The 22,983-nt window shown below is 37.5% G+C and overlaps 1 long non-coding RNA gene across 1 annotated transcript; it reads right to left on the bottom strand.

Annotated features, from left to right (window-relative positions):
- Positions 1-367: 367 nt before the first annotated feature.
- Positions 368-22,679, bottom strand: LOC122551119. Its single transcript, XR_006312010.1, has 4 exons — positions 22,447-22,679; positions 13,971-14,097; positions 3,615-3,716; positions 368-3,074 (listed from the first exon to the last, which is right to left on the bottom strand). It is a non-coding gene; the product is annotated as an uncharacterized LOC122551119 (long non-coding RNA).
- Between the last annotated feature and the right edge of the window lie 304 nt (positions 22,680-22,983).

Below are 22,983 nucleotides of genomic sequence, written 5' to 3'. Positions count from 1 at the left end.
CGAGTGAAGGAGGACCAAATGGGTGTTCTGGGAGGAACAGTCCTTGAGGAAGACTCACAATGGAGGGGAGGGGAATATGTGTCCAGTGCTGATATCCCACTGAAGGTGGTTAATTATCCTCTGGACGTGGATGCTGCGTGGCTGGTAAGGGAGGACAAAGGGTCTCTATCACTGTTTTAGGAGGGATAGGAGGGGCTAGGGCTGAAGTATGGGACATGGGTCAGACAAAGTTGAATCCCATTTTGAAACAAAATGAATATGTATAATTTACTTCTCTGTCAAAAATCATATACACGGTAAGTTTATATATACATTTAATGAACATAATCCATTTATTATTTAACATTCAATGTGACATAAAATGCTCTCAAACATGACTTATATATTTAATTTGCAAGTGATGGGATGCTTGATTTTTAAGATAAACAGAATTTACATCATTGAATTTATATGTAGTTGTGATCATTTTCCATGGCTATTCTTAAAAGTGAGCATCCCAAATAACAAGTGCTGTTTTTACACTAGAAAACAACAAGTTATAAATGGAATCCAACTGCTGAGTAGATCACCATACTCATTGATTTATATAGCAATTAGCAACTACACTGTTTTATACTAATGGTTGCATCTTCCTGTTAACAGATGAAAGATGAAGGAATGGGAGAGATATATTTCTTATTGTAGGAATAAAATTGGGACCAGGTTTTTGTGGAGTAGCAGAAATAAAGTTAATAATTAATTGCGAATACATGAGAGCAAAGAGGCTTGAATAAGAGAAAATAACTTGTCAGGAGGCTACATCCCTTTGTATTTGAAGACATCATTTTCAAAAGTTTCAACTGGTTAGAACTGATGGGAATTGAATTGTGACAATGCAAACTACTTAAAAATCCAACTCCACCTCAAGGTGTAGGTGAGGGAACCAATTAATCATCCTCAGAGGTTGGGTGGTCTGTGGAAAGGGTGACTCAGTACAATCCAGATCCATCAAAATCTGTTATAATCTAAGAAAGACATTAACAAATGTAGATTACTAGACAATGACACCATAGACAGACCTGAAAAGAATGATTTGAAAATACAATTGGAACCAGTTATATCTCAAGGACACCTCCTCCAGCACTATCTCCTTTTAACTTTGTGTATTTTTGAGATCCCTAGTGACCACACATGAAGGTCATACACTTCATGTTATTGTTCTTAGTTTTCTCGGATTTGACAGAGAGCAAGATTTATTTCTTTAATGAAAAATCTTGTGATTGGGGCCTTATTGCTTACAGTAAAAATAATTAACACTGTTTTAATTGGAGAAAGGAATATCCTTGTATTAATATAAACTCAAAATGTTGTTGTAATCAATTGAGGAGGCTTAAGAAAAGGAGACAGCTCACCCCCGCTCATCTGCTTATTACAAGCTATGAAGCCTCGATCATCAGACTCTGTTGTTAATTTTAAAACAGAAAAGTATTCTTTAATATAGTACATACCAGAATGTCTTTTCAGCAAATTTCTAATGTTGAATGTTATTTCATAGATTTCAAAACTATAAGCTATTGATTCCATTTCCTGAATAAAGTCAACAAGCCAATACATTTTATTTGGGAAAAGACCGTGAATTCAATCACAACTGTCAAATGGTTAATGTATGAAAAAAGTTCCATCTATTGCACGTAAAACAGTCAGGAAAGAAAAACATTACTTGTGGTAGAGCAGCAATCTGTCTTCTTAGGTTGCGCTATCAATTACAATTTATTAATTAGCTTTGAACAAACATCAAAAAAATGCATTACACAAGCAACACATTATTGCAACTGAAGTGAACTTGTATCTATTTTGCTGTTAAGAATGGGGATGCAATCCAATCTAGAAGACATTTTTTTTCCCTATTGAGGTACTTTGTGCATCAGTAATGGGAAGTGGGAGCTGATTGAAGCTGTAAATATCCCCTTCTTTTTCTATTTAGTGACATTGCAACAGGAAATTTAACAAAAACTATGGAAATTTGCATTTTTGGTGTACTATTTCCTGCAAGCTCAGCTTGGTAGGAGATTAATTGAAATGTTCTGAGGTGTGAACAGCATGTTGCAATTTGTGTGTTGTCCTTCAACTTGGAGACCAGCACAATGGTAGCAAAGAGTTTCCTTGATACATTTCAAAGAAAACAAGTATATTCTCCCTAATTGGGCAATATAGAGATGAAATTTTAACAAGCTACCTGCTGTACTGTATATTCTGCAATATACATCTGCATCCCTGAAAATGATCCATACTTGTATTAGCTTCAACACTTTGTTGACTTTTCTCAATGGGACAAGCTTTTGATCTGATGCTTTTCAACCACCAGTCTTTTCTTCAGGCATTGAAAGCACTCAGCTACTGTATGTAAGATCCCAGTATATCAGCAGTATAACTGCTAATGATCAGGAACCATACAAAAGCTATAAAGTCAAAAGCCATTAGAAATGAGATAAATGGAGAAAATGGTTCTGGTAAACTAATTATACAAATGTGTAGTTTATTACTGTTGATTTCAATAAATACTAGTTGCATACCTATGATCTATTACAATTCATTACTCTGTTTCGTTCCACAGACTGCCAAGGAACAGGAAACTAAAGTAATTATTTATCTGAAATCGCCATATGAGAATATTAAGCTCTTTTTATTATTTTTCCAGTAATGTAATTATTTCTGGTTCTGAATAGTAATATAAACACACTAATCATTTAGTTCTTAAAATCCTTTGAAGTCTATTAAAAATACTTTGGTTTGAAAATTTTCAAACAAACCACATGTTCTATCAAATCAATCTAACCAGCAGAAGAATATTAGCAAAATATTAAATGGCTTGTGATCAGATGTTAAGCATCTAATAAGAAGCAGCTGTGGTTTTTAACTTGGCTCTGAAGTTGTTGAAGTCCAAATAAAGGGGCACCTTTGCAATTAAAGTCATCTGCCTTCTTTGAAAAGCAAGCTGCCTATCACTGCAAAATTAAAGGCAAGTTTATTACTTTGTGTTTGAGCTTCAGGGATTAATTGAGTTTCATTTGCAAAGTTCTCCTGAACAAAGGCTCCTATGAAAGAGAAAACATGGATTCAATAGTTTGTTACATGCTAACACAGTCATATAATTCCAAAAAATGACTTTTGAGATAGATAATCTACCTCAACTCATTCGCCCATGCTGTCAGAATTTTCAATTAATCATACAATATTCATTGGAAATTTCTTTTAATGCCACAAATCACCCACAAAGTTAATGGTGGGATCAGAAAATAATAAAGGTTAATTAAGTTGAAACTTGATCACTGAAACCAGTTAGCTTGGAAGCTGTAAACTTCAGTAGGTGGTGCTGTCTTCTTGTTTTACTTGAAGTGGAACCACAAGGTCATTCTCTCTATTGATAAATCACACTACTGTGATACGTAAATGACAGCTCAAACTAACATCAAGCTAGATGGCGGAGAACAAAAGACTATCAACCAACCATTTTCTTGACACTTTTATTCAATCATCAGAAGATTGCTTACGACAGGGATACCAGCTGTTTTGTCTTCATCTTTCCACATTTGATAAAATGTGTCAACTCAAATTTTTGTAAATTCTTCACTTACCACTGCTGCAGCCACTAGTAATGCTCAGCATATGTATTTCACATGGGCAGATTGCAGAGGCAGGTCAAATCTTTCTGTTACCCAATAAAGGTCAATGTGATTCTGAAAACAACATTAAGTAAGCTAAAATAACTCTGAAAATCAAAGAATAAAGGTCACGTAACTCAAATGAATTGAACACAAACATAATCTCATTTTGTCCAAAATATATAAAATAAAATGTAGCCATTAAACTGAATGCACACTTACTTATTTCTTATGTTATAAACATAATTTGAATAGTGGTAGCTTTGGTAGTTTGGGTGTAATACAATTAGAATTAATTTTTTGGTCAGCAGAAAAGCTATAGTCCGTTTGTGAAAGTAATTTTAAGTTCATAGCAAGCCGAGAGGCTGGGTAGTTCTCTATTAAAAGACATTTTGCTGTCTCTAGTGTATTGAAGAAACTAAATAGTGCTAAAGATAAAATACTTTCTACGCAAAATTTGTTGCATAATAATGCTGTGCTGGACTTTTCAATCAAAAATCTAATTGCTCAATGTAACATTGAAGTACTTTGCAAAATTAGTTAGTAGTGATATTTGAAATGATTAATAGACAGTGTAGGACTGGCATGATTATGGTAGTATATCAGGATCTATTACAGTTGTTACTTCACGTGTGTAATCTGAAAGCCAGTTATCCTTTTTGTGAATTGGACGTAATATCAATGGCGCCACATTTTTTATTATTCATTCATGCCATGTATTCACGGTTGTCTAGGCCAGCATTTATTGCCCATTTATTGGGCATTTATTGCCCAAACTTAATTGCATTCAAGAAGGTGGTTTTGAGCTCCCTGAGATCATGAAATTTGCCAGTGGTATCTTTGTTTGCACTGTCAAATATAAAAAGACAATAGGGAAGCAAATTGAAGAGCAGAGTAGAGCACATCAATTACTAAATTAATTAATTACATTAATTGCATAATAAATTCATCAATTACATGATAGGAACATAATGCTATTTGCATAACAAGGTGAGAAAACAAATAAACCATTCAAGACTGGGGCCCCAAAAAGAAGTACCATGTTTGACGAGGGTAAAAATGCAGAAGAGGGAGAGGAAGAGGGTATTAATAAACCATAAAGGAAGATAGATGAAAGTGATTGTGGCCTAGTGTGGGAAGAGGAGGTTGTTTTGAGTGAAACAGAAGTCACAGATATTGTCAATCATTCTCAGTCCAGAGAACATCATCTGGACTGTGAATATAGTAATGTGAATATGGACTGTTAAACTTTACACATCGCTCTCTCAAATTTGGCCACGTTCTAGACTTTGTCAACTAGATTTGATTGGGCAAATTCCTGGAGTTCAAATTGTCGGTAGAAGGTTGAGTAAACATCAGATCAGGGACTAAAATATGTTTACCATATAAAATTAGAAAACAGAAGTATTGTAGGAAATAAAAACACTAATCTATAATGCAATGTTAATAAATTATTATTCATTTTTCTTTTAAAGGTACAAGCTAAAATCTTGAGATGTTTTCGGTAGATTACTGCCATCAATCCTTCCTGTTGGTACTGATGGGGAGGAATGCCCACTTGATGTCCTAAGCAGAAGATTGACATAATTTTGAAGAAGCATGAATAGGTTTATTACATATTACTTAATAGCTAGTTATAGTACATCTGAGATTCTTAATGATCTTTTGTGAGACATTTGGCTCAACTTAAGTAAACGCACTAATATGTTAGCTACATGCTTCTTTTGCCAAGAAAAAATGGTGAACATCTGGAGAACTGGTAAGCTCCTCCGAGGAACAATCCCATTTATTGTGCTGGGAGAAGCTTATCTTGGATCATCAGTTGACCTTTTCAGGTTCTAATTGTTCCATTCAATAATTCAGAAAATCCATTTGCACTGGAACAGTTTTCTGAAGTAAAAAATAAATACATGGACACTAGTAGTATCTAAGATCAAGTAAACGATATCAGTGAGCATTGGTTTGGAGTATCTAAACAACAGTATGTGTGCATGGTAACTTTGACTTTAATTGCAAATTTTTTGAACCTTAAACACTGTTAGATTTATTTCCCTTGTTGCAGCTCTAGCAAACTGGAATTTCTTCAGCCTTCGCCTTAGTTTCACTGTCTTCATAAATAGTTGCCTTGTTCTCCCATTTTTCACCTCCTGAATGATGTCTCTCATGGACATAGGTTCTGCTTCATGCTCTTGTTTTGGATACCATTGCATGCCTACATAATAGGACCTTGCAGGATTGTCCAATCAGATGAATCTTTCCAGTAACTGGATAGTGGAGTGCCTTCCTTGTATCCACCTGGTGGATATTTGCATTAAGCAGTGCTTCACTAATTTTGGATATCAATTTCATAATTGAAAATGTGGCAGAATATCCTAGTCTCACAGATGCGTTTGCCTTGACTAGATAATGCATTAAATAATCTTAGCACTATACACTGTCGGAAGACAAATGTGTACTGGTGGCTTCCCATCTGTGTGGCATTATGGGATGCTACTATGCACGTACAACCTGGATATTCATTAGATAAAGCTCCTTCTCATTTATGACAAAACAGCATTTTCAAAAGGAGCCATTTTAATATCCTTTGGGAATCTAGTCACCCAAGAAATTGTAGCCTTCATCTCTGTAACTGGTAACATTGATAATGCCAAGATTGCTAGTTCTCTGTTGATAAAATGGGGCAGGGTGTGAAACCAGCATTGGAACTGATACTTTCAGTTGCCTGACAAACAGGTGAAATTAAAACCATCCACTATACTGTTTCTAAACAAAATGACAAGCTTCAAAACAGTGACTGTGCTACACTTCACAGCAGTCCATTATTATGTGAAACATCATCTCAACACCAGGGAATTCTTTCAGCCAACATAATAAGTACAAGCAAGTCATAAACTTAACCTGTGTTTAATAGATCTGTGTTCCTTGTTGAACTGTTTACATAATGTCATCTTATAGCATAGAGGCAGCACAAAATCATGTCCCCATGCCTTTGTAACTTTCCTAGTTAGCATAAAATCCAGTCCTTCTCAAAATTCTTTTAAAAAATCAAAGATTTGTAATGAGGCAATTGACTTTCTAGATGTTGACTAAAACATTGGAAATCAGGCCTGACTGAAACATAGCTGAATGACTGAGACAGAGAAACATTATTAACTCTGGTATTCTGGTCATGTGCTAACTATAGCTCCAATTGCCCGATATATTAACACTGCTGTTGAATACCATCATAAATATTGAAAATTCCACTAAACACAAGAAATGTTATTGGAAGGAGTGGTGTGGGAGTGAAGAAAGAACTGGAATAAATTTATAACATTCATAAACATTAAAAACAATTTACACTGTTATCATCCAATGTGTAATCATGCACATGACTAAGTAAAGACATTGGTTTTGGTTTAATTTCTGTGGATACTTTGACGTTGGTAGATTAAGCAATCACCAATCCTCTGATGTAAATTACATGTTGTAATTTTGTAAAGCCATTGCATGTTATATCATTCACTTGGACAAGATTGTTCTGGAAGTTTGATTAGCAAAAGATGGACTTGGCTTGGAATTATTCATGCACCACCAGTTTATCTGGTAGCACTTTTTCCTCTAAGCAAATATTATGAGTCTTTGCTCATAATATCCATTGAGCAGCTTAACAAAAGCTCTTAAGGGGATGACAATTCTGTTCTTCTCACTAAAACTTTCTTCGAAAATAGGCAACAGATTTAGATAGAGGATCTGTATCAGCATGGGCTTGGAGGACCGAAGGGCCTGTTCCTAAGCTGTAATGTTCTTTATTCTAAAAGTCCACTTCAACCCAATAACACTGACTCCCCACCGCTCCCCCACTGTCTGAGTAGATTCCTGTCTTGTATCCAATATGTTGCAGAATGTTTGGAGAAATGTATTTGGATCAGTACTGAATAACTTGCTACAGTCATGAGACTCTAACTTTGCTGTAACTTGCTTCCACTTTAGTTTGTGGCAGCCAATAAAGGCATTACATAAAACATGATATCGGAAGGGTGAAGATAGATTGAATGTAGCTTTATGAACTTTGAGAAAGCCAGCTCAGTAATTAAGCCACGGGGAATAATTAAAATAGTAATCTGCCAGTTTGAAGTCCTTTTCAAAAAAAACCTTTATAGTTGAGATATTAATCCAGCGACACTGAAGTCATGGCAATATATTTCCAGTGGGTGGCAAAGAGGGAAACTTGCAGGTGGTTGTGTTCTCATGTGTATGTCCTTCTAAACAAAGAACAAAGAAATTTTACAGCCCAGAATCAGGCCCTTTGGCCCGCCAAGCCTGAACCGATCCAAATGTACTGTCAAAACCTGTCGGTCAATTCCTAAGTATCTGTATCCCTCTACTCCCCACCTACTCATGCATCTGTCCAGACACGTCTTGAATGAATCTACCGTGCCTGCCTCTACCACTTCTGTTGGCAACGCGTTCCAAACACCCACCGCCCTCTGTGTAAAGTACTTGCCGCGTGTATCCCCCTTAAACTTTCCACCTCTCACCTTGAAAGTGTGACTTCGTGTTATTGAATCCTTCACCCTGGGAAAAAGCTTGTCTCTATCTACCCAGTCTATACCCTTCATGATTTTATAAACCTCAATCAGGTCCCCCCTCAAACTCCTTTTTTCTAATGAAAATAAATCTAACCTACTCAACCTTTCTTCATAGCTAGCACCTTCCATACCAGGCAACATCCTCGTAAACCTTCTCTGCACCCTCTCAAAGCTTCCACATCCTTTTGGTAATGTGGCGACCAGAACTATACATAGTATTCTAAATGCGGCCAAACCAATAACTTGTACACTTTTAACATGACTTGCCAGCTCTCATACTCAATACCCCGTCCAATGAAGGCATGCATACTATATGCCTTCTTGACTACTCTATCCACCTATGCAGCCAGCTTCAGGGTACAATGGACCTGCACTCCCAGATCTCTTTGCCCATTAACTTTTCCCAAGGCTCTTCCGTTCATTGTCTAATTCGCTTTAGAATTAGTCTTGCCTAAATGCATCACCTCACATTTGTCTGGATTGAAAACCATCTGCCATTTTTCCATCCAACTCTCCAGTCTATCTATATCCCCCTGTATTCTCTGAAAGACCCTTATGCTTTCTGCTCCTCCACCAATTTTTGTGTCATCTGCAAACTTGCTGATCATACCAACAGTGCCCTCTTCCAGATCATTTATGTATATTACAAACAACAGTGGCCCCAACACTGACTCCTGTGGAACACCACTGGTCACCTTTCTCCATTTCGAGAAACTCCCTTCAACTACTACTCTCTGTAGATGGTAGTGGTCAGAGGTTGGACGATACTGTCAAAGACTCTTGATGAATTTCAGCAGTGCATTTTGTTGATGGAACACATTGCTGCTACTGAACATGGTGATGGGAGGGACTGAAAATTTGTGGATTAGGTGTCAATCATCATCACTCCCTCTGATACACAGCAGCAGCAGGGTGTACCATCTAAAGGATCTACTGCAACAATTCATCAAGGCAGCACCTAGAAAGACAAGGGTAGTAGACATATGGGAACTTCGTCACTTGCAAGTCCTCTTCCAAGTCACAGCCCATCTTAATGTTGAGCTATATCATCTGTTCTTTCACTGTTGCGCGGTCAAAATACTTGAATTCCCTCCCTAATAGCACTGCAGATGTATCTACATGATATAAACTGCACAGTTCAAGAAAGCAACTGAGTAACACATTCTGCAGGGCTGACGAAATGAATTTTAAAAAATCATCTGCAAATCTCCTCTTGAGTATCCAAGGTTTGAATGTATTTTATTCCGCCATCCTTTATTAGGTAATCTTATTTGTAGAATTTATGCAAAAAACTTTGCAACACAATGACTCGATCACCGTTGCAATATTGTTTTCCATTTTGGTCACTGTTTCACATTACGAAGAATGTGGAGAAGCTCAGACAGAAGATCACAGAAAGTTGAGTTTGTGACTCTTAAAAGAATGAACAGGGAAACTATTTGCAACAGCAGACAATAAACCCCAAACAATAATCTCTATTACTCAAAGTAACTGAAGCAGTTGTAAATAGAAAGGCAATTTTAAAATAAATGTCAATATTCGATTGGGAATAAGCTGCAAAAACAAAGAGTCATTCAAAATTAAATGTTATGGTGTTCGTGCTTGTCAAAGTCATTAGAACGCGGGAGTCCATTCAGTCCAAAAGGCGAAAGTGAGGACTGCAGATGCTGGAGATTAGAGTCGAGAGTGTGGTGCTGGAAAAACACAGCAGGTCAGACAGCATCTGAGGACCAGGAAAATTGACATTTCAGGCAAAAGCCCTTCATCAACCATTCCTGAATAAGAGTTTATACCCGAAACATTAATTTTCTTGCTTCTCGGATGCTGCCTGACCTGCTGTGCTTTCCCAGCATCACACATTCAGTCCAGAAATCCTATTTAAAACAACAAGGAAGAATTTCAACATTTCCAGTAAACTTTTGAGCTTTTTGATTTTTTTCAAAAAATGTTTTTGTTTAATTTTCAAACAAAATAAATTAACAAAAATATTTAGCAATAAATGTTCAGAAATAATGTTTTGGTGAATTTGAAGTTCATCAAGGGAAACAATGTTAGTGCTGCAGAATATGACAATTTCAGGTCCTCACGTGGAGTACAGCACAATTAGATGCAAAGTATCCCTTCCAAAAGATGGTGGGGTGGGGGAGAGTGCATTCCCACATATCCTCCTCTTGCCTCTTTTTTTATGGCTATATGTTTGTTCACCATTTGAGTTTTAGTTCTGAAGTCAAGTTCTGCCCAAACTCTCAATGTCTTTTCTTTCTTCAGTTGCTGACTGGCCAAAACCTTGTATTTTTCTAGAATCTTATATTTTTCTTTCCAATTTCCACTGTTTTCAGCTTTATTCTGCTCTTTCAGATTTAATCAGCAAAATCTTGCACTCAAATAACAAAATATGGCTCAACTATGTATAAACTTGCCAAATATTTTAAGCTGCAGCATTTTAAATGTGTTGACTTTACATCTAGAAATTGTGGCTCTACTTTCTTCATTTAGTTAAAAAGTCTTATTATTTCTCTGCCCAAATGTAATTTTCAAAGATGTTTACTTTGCTCTCTTGATATGTGAGATGTAACAATCTCGTCATAAAACAACTTTATTGTATTTGATGTGTTTACAAAGGTCATGTGTATTTACAACTAAATAAATCTCTGGATATCTTCAGAGCATAATCAAATTGAAAAAGCAATCATCTGCTATGCTTTCTTCACAAATATTCTTTTTTAATATTGTGATTACAATGTTATTAAGTCCATAGATGTTATCGCAAATGAACTGTCCATATTTAATTAATCAAACTCCATCACAACACTGAACATTCGAAAAGGAGAAAGTACCCAGGATATTCTGATTTGTGTTGAATATATATTCACTTGTTCCTTGACAGTTGCCTCACTTCAAGTAAACTCTGCTAACAAAATCAAAAATGAAAGAGAGACAAATCCAAAGCATTCTTGAGGGAAATAACATGGAGTCCATATGATGGCAAAAAAAAAAGCAAAGCATCAAATGCACACACAAATATCGAGGAGCTTATAACGATGGGCAAAGAGTTATCTGGGAGAAGCAGGGAAGTGGGAACAGTTGCATTTTACAGTTTTTAAGAGACTGTTGGGTTGTGAGAATGAAAATATCTAAGTTCAACTGTTTATGTGTTGTCTTGATTTCTCTGTAATGGCGAAGAAACCGATGTCCCATAGTTATCAGTGAATCATTGTTGTTACTCCAAATTGCTTTTCATTGGTTGGTTTTTGAGCTTGACAGAAACTGGGAGAGAAGAGCTTCCAATAATCCTTGCTGTTATCAATCCTTGTGGCCTTGTTCAGAATCAAGCTTCTGAAACAAAGTTTGTTCGCATATCCCATGTTTAGCTCTTTTGCCTTTTTTAAATTGAACAGTTTGCAGATATCCTTTCATCGCCACCAGCTGTTATGCAAGAGATACAAGTTTCCTCATGGCTCTTTAACCTGGGAGTGCCCTTTGATTAAAAAAATGGTAATTCTGAGGCAGTCGACTTTGCATATTCCATCTGAGATACTTGGGCTTGTCAGATGATTATAATTACATCTCACAAAATCCTCCACGTTTTTTTAGCTCAGTTATTGAGATAGCTTTAATTTAATTACAGTTTATTTATGCTTACAGAATACACTTTACATTTGGTGAGCAACTGGTGAATGATAAAGATGGCTTTCCAGTACAATTTTCATAATATTTATTGATTGAAAAAAGGAAGGTAAATGCCACTTGAAATCGCAAATACCATTCATTTGACCTAAGTGCTGCAGAAATAGAAGAAGTTCCTGATGTCAACTATTGAATCTTCTATTTTCTTGTAAAGTGAGGGGAGCGAGACTATTTATTCGATGCTATCAAGAAAATGTTAACAAAATAAACTATCTTAATAGTTGTGTTGAAAAATCATTTGATGCCATTCTTTAGTTTGTTTTTAAATTAATTTTGGCTTATTATGTTGATAATAGTATCTCTTCTTGTAGCATAGCAGTCAGTTAGAGCCATACATCTCTAAACATCAATTTGACAATGAGGTCAATTTCTTTAGAGTTTCACATTGGCTCTGTTGATGAAGATAATGTATTCTTTACTCTTCCCTTTCGTTGAATGAATTTAGTACTGGGATCTATGTTCTATGTTCTATGTTGATAATAGTATCTCTTCTTGTAGCATAGCAGTCAGTTAGAGCCATACATCTCTAAACATAAATTTGACAATGAGGTCAATTTCTTTAGAGTTTCACATTGGCTCTGTTGATGAAGATAATGTATTCTTTACTCTTCCCTTTCGTTGAATGAATTTAGTACTGGGATAGACGAATATTTTATCTCTCAAAAAAAATCAATCAATATGTTAAGTAGGCATCAAAGTGGACTTGAAGCCCAAGATGGACAATCGTTGTATTGAGTTGTACAGTAGGTTCAATTGAGAGAAAGTGAGGACTGCAGATACTGGAGATCAGAGTTGAGACTGTGGTGCTGGAAAAGCACAGCACCTCAGGCAGCATCTGAGGAACAGGAGAATAGACATTTTGGGCATAAGCCCTTCATCAGTAGGCTCAATTGGTCATGGACTCTAGCCCAGCTCCCATATCTTGTCACCGTGGTGTGGAGCTGTACTCAGATTTCACACTCATCCACTTCTGTTTCCTCAATATCCATAATGTCCCTTAGGACTTATTTGAATGTGGACAAGGACTCTCCTTCAATAGACAATAGGTGCAGGAGTAGGCCATTCAGCCCTTCGAGCCTGCACCGCCATTCAATATAATCATGGCTGATCATTCCTAATTAGTATCCTGTTCCTGCCTTATCTCCATAACCCTTGATTCCACTATCTTTGAGAGCTCTATCCAACTCCTTCTTAAATGAATCCAGAGAGTGGGCCTCCACTGCCCTCTGGGGCAGAGCATTCCACACAGCCACCACTCTCTGGGTTCAAAAGGGTTTTTTTTAATGAACAATTATTTCACCAGTATGTGTGCACTAACTCTTTGTTATCGAACTTTAATCTTATTATAAATGGGTCATTAATAACAATAAAAGAACACAGATTAGAAGATCTAGCTAACAAGATGCAACTTAAAAATATCTATCTTTTCATCTTTGTACAAATATTATACCATGCAATCACTAACACTACATTTTTTATTGAGGAAACATACTTGGAATGTTTGTGTTTCCTTGCTATTTATAATAATGCAAGGGCAATAAGTTATGGCAATGCTTCCACCAACTTGTGCATTGGAATAACTCTTCCATGGTCTGTTAATCTTCACAAAATTGAAGATGCATTATTTGCACAAAGCTTTACAGTGAAAAACATATGGATGATGAGGAAAGATGTCGGTGATAGTGAGTGAAGTCTGATTTACAACTGCAGGAGGTAGCATCAAAGCACAGCCTTAAATTGAAGTTCAATTGAAAATGCACTCTAACTGGTGTGACAGCATTTTATTCCATGTTCGTTTTACATAATGATGCAGAGATTAACAGGGTAGCTATGGTAAAATCTCAGTACAAATAGCATAAATTATCAAAAAATCATTGGTAAACATGGTAAAAAGCAGCAAAAATTGCTCTACCTTTTATATTTTTCACTTTTTTGGTATATGAAAAGCTATTAGGATATTTCCTCATCAACCTTATCTTTTAAATATTCTTGTGCATCTTAGCATTAAAGAGTCATTAGACGACATGTTCAAATAGGTCAATTCATGATGGGCAATACTTCCTCGCCTTACCTGCGATACCTGAATACAAAGGAAGTCTAAAGTCTGTATATCTTGATATAGATGGTAGTTCTGTAGATTTCAAATATAATGGATGATGGCAGGTCCATTTTCACATAGAGATATGGGGTGGGTTAAGCTGTTTAAACATTATGGAACAAATATAACATGTTGCTTTTAATTGGCCAGTTTTGTTCACTTTGCGGTCAAAATATCGCCATTGCTAATATTAGTCACAAAATAAACATGCAGGGATGAAGATGCAATCTCAGTTGAAAAAAAACTAGCACATCAGTATTCTGTCAAATTGTAAAACTAGGACTGTAGACAGGGGTTTAAAATGAGGGTGGAGCAGAAGCGGTGGGGATGAAGAGAAAGGAAGTTTTAAAAAATCAGAAAGAAATGAGAGAACATATGTACAGGACAGTTAAGAGACAAACAATAATTAAGGTGTGACTAGATGGGACAGAAAATATAAATGGAAAAGTGCAGTGGAAATTACAATCAAAGCAAAACTGGTAAAAAGTTAAAGCTTAAGACTCTATCTGAACGCATGCAGCATTTGTAACAAGATAGATGAGGTCACAGCATAAATTGAAAAAAAAAGCATTGATAACTATTACAGACACATGGTTGTAATGTGACCAAGACTGGAAAATCAAAATTCAAGGGAATTTGATGTTCCATAAAAATAGAACAAAAGGAAAAGGACAGCGCATTGTGTTGTTATAGAGTCGTAGAGTCATAGAGATGTACAGCATGGAAACAGACCCTTCGGTCCAACCAGTCCATGCCGAGCAGATATCCCAACCCAATCTAGTCCCACCTACCAGCACCCGGCCCATATCCCTCCAAACCCTTCCTATTCACATACTTATCCAAATGTTGCAATTGTACCAATATCCTCCACTTCCTCTGGCAGCTCATTCCACGCACATACCACTCTCTGTGTGAAAGAGTTGCCCCATAGGTCTCTTTTATATCTTTTCCCTCTCACCCTAAACCTATGCCCTCTATTCTGGACTCCCCGATCCCCAGGGAAAAGACTTTGCCTATTTACCCTATCCATGCCCCTCATAATTTTGTAAACCTCTATAAGGTCATCCATCAACTTTTGACACTCCAGGGAAAACAGCCCCAGCCTGTTCAGCCTCTCCGTATAGCTCAAATCCTCCAACCCTAGAAACATCCTTGTAAATCTTTTCTGAACCCTTTCAAGTTTCACAACATCCATCCGATAGGAAGAGGCCAGAATTGAATGTAATAAAGGAAGGATTTAAAGGAAGGATTCAGTGTGAATGGTATATGTGAAATAGGTGTAATAGATTGTGATGTGGAAGCAGTTCAGGTGGAAATAAGAAATAGCAATGGGAGAGTGTTATCTATAAGAGTTGCCTCACTGCGACAAAGTATAAATCAGGAAATAATGAAAGTGTGTAGAAATGGCAATACAATTGTCATAGGTGATTTAAATCTCTATATTAACTGGAAAAATCAGATGGACAAGGATAAAATGGAAGATGAATTTGTAGAGTTCATTAAGGAATCCAAGATGGAAGATTGGAAAAAATTGTGGCTGTAAGAGTTGCTCGTTTTTTGGAGGTATTTTAATTGTTGGAGGTGATTTTGTTGAATTCCAAGAGCAGCAATTTGTGTTTTATATGTTGTTGCATTATTTTGGAACTTTGGGGGAAAATACAGCACTTTTAAAAGGAGGAACACAGACAAAGGGAGCAACCACATGGTCAGTGAGGGAGAGAGAGAAACAAACCCACACTGCTGTCTGACACAGCAGTGAATCTGCACAGTGACTGCTTTTGCTCTTTGAGTTCATGTATCTCTGGACATCGGAGTGCGTCTGGGAAAAATTAACAAACAGAGAAATTCACAGCTGACCTTGGACGAACCTGTGTGGGAGAGCTCACAGCATAGGAACAGATAAGTGCATAATTTTAATATGTAACCTTGCTGTAAACTTACAGTAGTGAATAGAGTGGATTCTTTCTTGATTATCTATGTTTTGTTGAGATATCTCTCTTGATTAAATTTTTTAAAATATGAACGATAAGCTCTAAGTTAGCCTGGAGCAGTGTTTTTTTAAAAAGCAATAAGATGGAGATTGTGAAGGAGCAAAGCTAGCCTTGAGTAGAGTGATATGCTCCTCCTGTCGGATGTGGGAGTTTAGCGACAGTTTCCATGTTATTGAGGATTATGTCTGTAGTGTTTTTGGTTACAAATCCTATCAGTTCGCATGGATCAGTTGGAGCAGTTGTTAGAGGCAATGCGGAATTTACAAGAGCTAGGGGATGTGATGGATGGCAGTTATAGAAAGGGAGAAAAACCACAGCTACAGTCAGGTGGATTGGTTAACTCCAGGAAAGGCAGGAGGGGTAGGCAGGTAGTGCAGGAGTCTCCTATGGCTATCGCCGTCTCAAACAAGTATGCTGTTTTGGAAAATGTAGGTTGTGATGGACTCTCAGGGTAATGTAGCATAAACAGCCAAGTTTCTGGTGTCAAGACAGGCTCTAATGTAATGAGGGGGACGTCGAGTTCCAAGTGTTCGATTGTGTTAGGGGACCCTGTAGTCACAGGCACAGACAGACGTTTCTGAGGCCAGCAGTGAAAAATCAGAATGGTCTGGTGCCAGGATCAAGGATATCTCAGAGAGGGTGCAGAATATTCTCAAAGAGAAAAGGGACCAGCAGGAGATCATTGTGCACATTGGAACTAACGACATAGGAAGGGAAAAGGATAAGATTCTGAAGGGAGAATACAGAAAGTTAGGAAGGAATTTAAAAAGGCAGTCCTCGAGGGTAGTAATATCTGAATTACCCCTGGTGCTATGAGCTAGTGAAGGTAGGAATAGGAGGATAAAGCAGCTGAATGTGTGGCTGAGGAGCTGGTGCAGGGGAGAAGGGTTCACATTTTTGGATCATTGGAATCTCTTCTGGGGTAGAAGTGATCTGTACAAAAAGGATGGCTTGCACCTGAATTGGAAGGGGACCAATATACTGACAGGGAGATTTGCTAGAATGGCTTGGTTTAAACTAGTACAGTTAGGGGAGGTGGGACACCTAGGGAAATAGTGAGGAAAGAGATCAATCCAAGACTGGTACATTTGGGAAAAGGAGTGAGTTAAACAGTCAGGGCAGGCAGGGACAAAGCAGAGAACAAGGTAAGACTGATAAATTAAACTGCATTAATTCAGAGCAAGGGGCCTAACAGAGAAGGCTGATGAACTCAGGGCATGGTGAGGAACATGAGGCTGGAATATCATAACGATTACAGAGACTGGCTCAGGGGTGGACAGGACTGGCAGCTTAACGTTCCAGGATAAAAATGCTATTTGATAACTGACAGCATTACTGCTGTACTTAGGGAGGATATTCCTGGGAATACATCCAGGAAAGTTATTTGGGTGGAACTGAGAAATAAGAAAGGGATGATTATTTTATTGGGATTTTATTATAAATCTCCTAATAGTCAGAGGGAAATTGAGAAACAAATTTGGAAAGAGATTTCAGTTATCTGTAAGAGTAATAGTGTGGTTATGGTAGGTGAATTTAACTTTCTAAACATAGACTGGGATTGCCATTGTGTTAAGGGTTCAGATGGAAAGGAAGTTGTTAAATATGTACAAGAAAATGTTTTGATTCAGTATGTGCATGTACCTACTATTGAAGGTGCAAAACTTGACCTACTCTTGGGAAATAGGGCAGGTGTTAGTTGGGAAACACTTTGGGACCAGTGATCATAATTCTATTAGTTTTAAAATAGTGTTGGAAAAGGCTATAATGGATCTTAAAGTTGAAGCTTTCAATTGGAGGAAGGCCAATTTTGATGTTATTAGGCAAGAACTTTCAAAAGCTGATTAGGGGTAGATGTTCACAGGTAAAGGGAAGGCTGGAAAATGGGAAACCTTCAAAAATGAGATAACAAGAGTCAGAGACGATATGTTCCTGTTAAGGTGAAAGGAAGGGCTGGTAGTTGTAGGAAATGCTGTACGACTAGAGAAATTGAGGTTTTGGTTAAGAAAAAGGGGGAAGCATATGTTCATGTACAGACAACAGGGATCAAGTGAATTCTTTGAAGAGTATAAAGGCAGCAGGACTATACTCAAGAGGAAATAAGGAGGGCAAAAAAGGGATATGCAATAACTTTGGCAAATAGAGTTAAGGAGAATCCAGAGGGTTTTTACAAATACCATTAAAGGGTAAGAAGGGAGAGAATAGGGCTCCTCAAAGATCAACAAGGCAGCCTTAGTGTGGAGCCGCAGGAGATGGGGGAGATACTAAATGAGTATTTTGCATCAATGGAGGAGGACATAGAAGATATTAAATTTGGGGAAATAGATGGTGACATCTTGAAAAATGTCCATATTACAGAGGAACAAGTGCTGGATGCCTTAAGATATATAAAAGTGGATAAATCCACATGACTTGATCAGTTGTACCCTAGAACTCTGTGGGAAGCTAGGGGAGTGATTGCTGGGCCACTTGCTGAGATATTTGTATCATCGATAGTCATAGGTGAGATCCTGGAAGACTGGAGGTTGGCTAACATGGTGTTACTAATTAAGAAAGGTGGTAAGGAAAAAACAGGGAACTAAAAGCAGATGAGCCTGTAATCGGTGGTGGGTAAATTGTTGCAGGGTGTCCTGAGGGGCAGGTTTTACATGTATTTGGAAAAGCAAGGACTGATTAGGGATATTCAGCATGGCTTTGTGCGTGGGAAATCATGTCTCATGAACGATTGAGTCTTTTGAAGAAGTAATGAAGAGGATTGATGAGGGCAAAGCGGTAAATGTCATCTATATAGACTTCAGTAAGGTGTTTGACAAGGTTCCCCGTGGGAGACTGGTTAGTAAGGTTAGATCTCATGGAATACAGGGAGATCTACACATTTGGATACAGAACTGGCTCCAAGGTGGAAGACAGAGGGTGGTGGTGTAGGGTTATTTTTCAGACTGGAGGCCTGTGACCAGTGGAGTGCCACAAGGATCAGTGCTGGGTCCTCTACTTTTTGTCATTTACATAAATGATTTGGATGCGAGCATAAGAGGTGCAGTTAGTAAGTTTGCAGATGACACCAAAATTGGAGGAGTAGTGGACAGCAAAGAAGGTCACCTCAGAGTACTTTGGGATCTTGATCAGATGGGCCAATGGATGAGGAGTGGCAAATGGAGTTTAATTTAGATAAATGTAGGTGCTGCATTTTGGAAAGGCAAATCTTAGCAGGACTTATACACTTAATGGGAAAGTCCTGGGGAGTGTTGCTGAACAAAGAAACTTTGGAGTGCTGGTTCATAATTCATTGAAAATAGCGTCACAGGTAGATAGGATAGTGAAGAAGACGTTTGGCACGCTTTCCTTTATTGGGCAGTGCACTGAGTATAGGAGTTGGGAGGTCATGCTGTGGCTGTAAAGGACATTGGTTAGGCCACTGTTGGAACATAGCATGCAACTCTGGTCTCTCTTCTATCAGAAGGATGTTGTGAAACCTGAAAGAGTTCAGAAAAGATTTACAAGAATGTTGCCAAGTTTGGAGGATTTGAACTATAGGGAGAGCTGAATAGGCTGTGGGTGTTTTCCCTGGAGCGTCGGAGGTTGAGGGGTGACCTTACAGAGGTTCATAAAATCATGAGGGGCATTGATAGGATAAATAGACAAACTCTTTTTCCTGGGGTGGAGGAGTGCAGAACTAGAGGGCATAGGTTTAGGGTGAGAGGTGAAAGATATAAAAGGGACCTAAGGGACAACTTCTTCATACAGTGGGTGGTACGTGTATGGAATTGAGCTGCCAGAGGAAGTGGTGGAGGCTGGTACAATTGCAACATTTAAGAGGTATTTGAATAGGTATATGAGTAGGAAGGGTATAGAGGGCTATGTGCCAAGTGCTGGAAAATGGGACTAGATTAGATTAGGATATCTGATCGGCATAGATGAGCTGGACTGAAGGGTTTGTTTCCGTGTTGTACATCTTTATGACTCTATGACTGTTTCTTGGAGTAGTATGCTGCACAACCTACATGAGGACAGGCTATATAGATCCAATGATGTGAAATGTGGTTAAATTAAGAATAGATAGGAGTTTACGGGAATCACAGCATGTCACACATGCAGATTGAAGGAGAACAACCCAGGTCTTAAATCAGTATCATCAACTTAACTAAGAACAATTCCAGAGATAAGGATGAAGAATTCTCTCAAGCGGGCTGGAAAAATAGATTCAAAGGAAGATTAGTAGATGAGCAGTGGCAAACTTTTAAGCAGGTCTTACATAATGCTCAGCAAAGATTTATTCTGGTCAAAAAAGTGAACTCAGAGAGAAGGCTGAACCACCTGTTGTTAACAAAGGTATTTGAGGAGAGTATCCTACTATAAACTAAGACATAGAAAATGGCAAAAACTAGTGGGATACTAGAGTATTCAGAATATTTTAGGAACTGGCAATGGATGACTCAGAGAGCAAATTAAAAAGAGAGAAAGTTGATTATAAAAGTAAATTGGAAAGAAACATAAAAACAAAGCAAGAGCTTCTGTGAAGGAAAGTAGCTAAAATGTGTTTGGGACTTTTGGAGGAAACAATTGGGAAATTTAAAAGGAGAGTGCGGAATGGCAGGTAATTCAAACTATTATGTTACATCTGCCCCAGGGAGTTGTGGAGGTTAGGCCACGAAAAGTACTTCAAGCAGTGGGAGACTGATTTTTGAAAATATTGTAGAGTTGAGGCCATGAGGAGGTGGTATGAAAGAAGAGTTGAAGACTGGGGCAGAACAGTCTCATTCTTATAGAATGGCAGGGCAAACTTGCCAGCTAACTGTCTACTTCTTCTCTACTTCCTACGCTCCAAGACTCCAAACAATTGCAGTAATAGTTTTGGACTAATTAAACTAGGTAAAAACAAGGACTGTAGATGCTGAAAACCAGAGTCTAGATTAGAGTGGTGCTGGAGAAGCACAGCAGGTCAGGCAGCATCCGAGGAGCAGGAAAATCGACGTTTCGGGCAAAAGCCCTTCATCAGGAATAGATTTTTGATTATGTGTATTTTAATTGCTGTCTATTCCTGATGAAGGGCTTTTGCCCGAAACGTCGATTTTCCTGCTCCTCGGACGCTGCCTGACCTGCTGTGCTTCTCCAGCACCATTCTAATCTAGTTTTGGACTAATGTCAATGTATCATTTTCTAGTACCTGAAGAAATATACATTAGTTGCATTGAATTTGCAATGCACCTATAAAGCCATTTAGCCCTGTTGGTGTTTGTACCCAACCAAGCTTTCCACTCATCCCACTTTAATTAATGATACCAGCATATCCTTATCCTCTTCATCTTCTCATGTACACATATAACATCCTTTTCAATGTATTTATGCCATTCTCTTTATCTTAAAATATACAATTGTCCTTTTGGATCTTACAGCAATGACACACCTTGAACCAAGTAAGATTGGAAAAAATATAATTGCTGTTCAATATCTGCATAATCCTTGTGGTTAGTCTGTAAGATTCTGTTTGCCTTAGACACATATATGTAAAAGAAACTGGATATGGCATAGATTTTTGATTAAGTGTATTTTAATTGCTGTTATTGGAACATAGTTTATTTTGAATATACTTAATATTTATCATAAGAATTTAACATTCCTGATACAAGTGGATGAATACTAAAAGCATTCTTTTGCCCTATTTTAGCAAATGCATCGAACCATTTAAAATAAACAGGCTGATGTCTGCCTGAAGCTGAAGGACTTCTTATTTTGAGGGTCTATTGTGCAAGCATATAGTCACAGCTCTCTATGTTTGTACTGTGTGAATTAATAGTGTTACGTGCCAGTGAATCCACTTTTTCTTCTTCAGTGGGTTGACAGCTGAAGTTGATCCAAATCCTAATGTGAATTGGTTGATCCACTCTGGTGGTTTCAGGTTTCCCCAGTTTAGACCTATTAAGTCAATTAAGTCTATACAATCTCTCATCTGTTCACATGAGTTGACCAATTGAGTCACTGAGATGAGAAATTTTCGAATGGCTCTTTGTGGAATATTATTACATTATGCAGATATTCTATCCTATCCTTGTCATTTGACCTTTCACGCTTACAAAGATAAAACTTTAAGACATATTAAATCTTATAATGATTATTCAGACAGTAAAAAGAATCAAAATTGTGAAGCAAAGTCTCTGTCAATCAATAAAGCTTTCTGAACATCAAAGTTTTGCTTTGTGCTCTAACAGAAATGATTCAAACATATCCTTGCAGGTATTTTTTGTTTCAGTAGCACAAAAGTACAGTATGCCATCAAAACCATCAATGACTAGTTTCTATCCAGATATATACAGAAATACGAGAACAGATAAACACTCTAACACACCCCACAGTTTTAATGTATAAGGCAATGTGCTCATATAGACTATTTTTTGACTAAGGGGTGTTAGTCCCAGAACTGGTTATAAAACAAAGATTCTGAAAGGTGTTTTTTAAACACTTACCCTTTCGGTAATTGGAGGGTTTCCCTGTCTCGGGCTAGTTTTGAGTTCAAGTTAACTTTGCTGTCACGGGTATATTGCTCTCAGGCCCCCTATGAGCAAGTGTTTTTTTTAAATCTCAGGACAGATATCTTTGTCTGCAAGCCATGCTTCTGTCAGCACAAAAATCTAGATGTGTTTTATCACAAGGATGGAAATTTTCTGTCAATTAGCCAGGTTCTAGATTAGCCATTCAGTCTGAAGACTGTTCTGTGTTCCTGATAGCATAACCTTTTGTATGTTCTTAGTTATTATACAATTACATTGTTAAATTTTGTCTACACTTGATAAACTTTGCTGCTATTCATTAACTCAATCTCATAATCTTACCTGATGTTTGCATTTCTATTGAATATTAAACATCTAAAGTAAATGTGTTTCAAGGGGTTGATTCACATGTTCTCAATTAGGTGAGCTCAACCAAATTAAACCAATTGAAGATTAAACCAACCTCTACACAGCACTTTTAAAACTCACACTATATAATAATTAAGAAAAAAA

The sequence above is a fragment of the Chiloscyllium plagiosum genome, chromosome 6 (genome assembly GCF_004010195.1).
Source record: "Chiloscyllium plagiosum isolate BGI_BamShark_2017 chromosome 6, ASM401019v2, whole genome shotgun sequence".
Classification (NCBI taxonomy): Eukaryota; Metazoa; Chordata; class Chondrichthyes; order Orectolobiformes; family Hemiscylliidae; genus Chiloscyllium; species Chiloscyllium plagiosum.
This window is presented reverse-complemented; position numbering and strand designations above follow the sequence as displayed.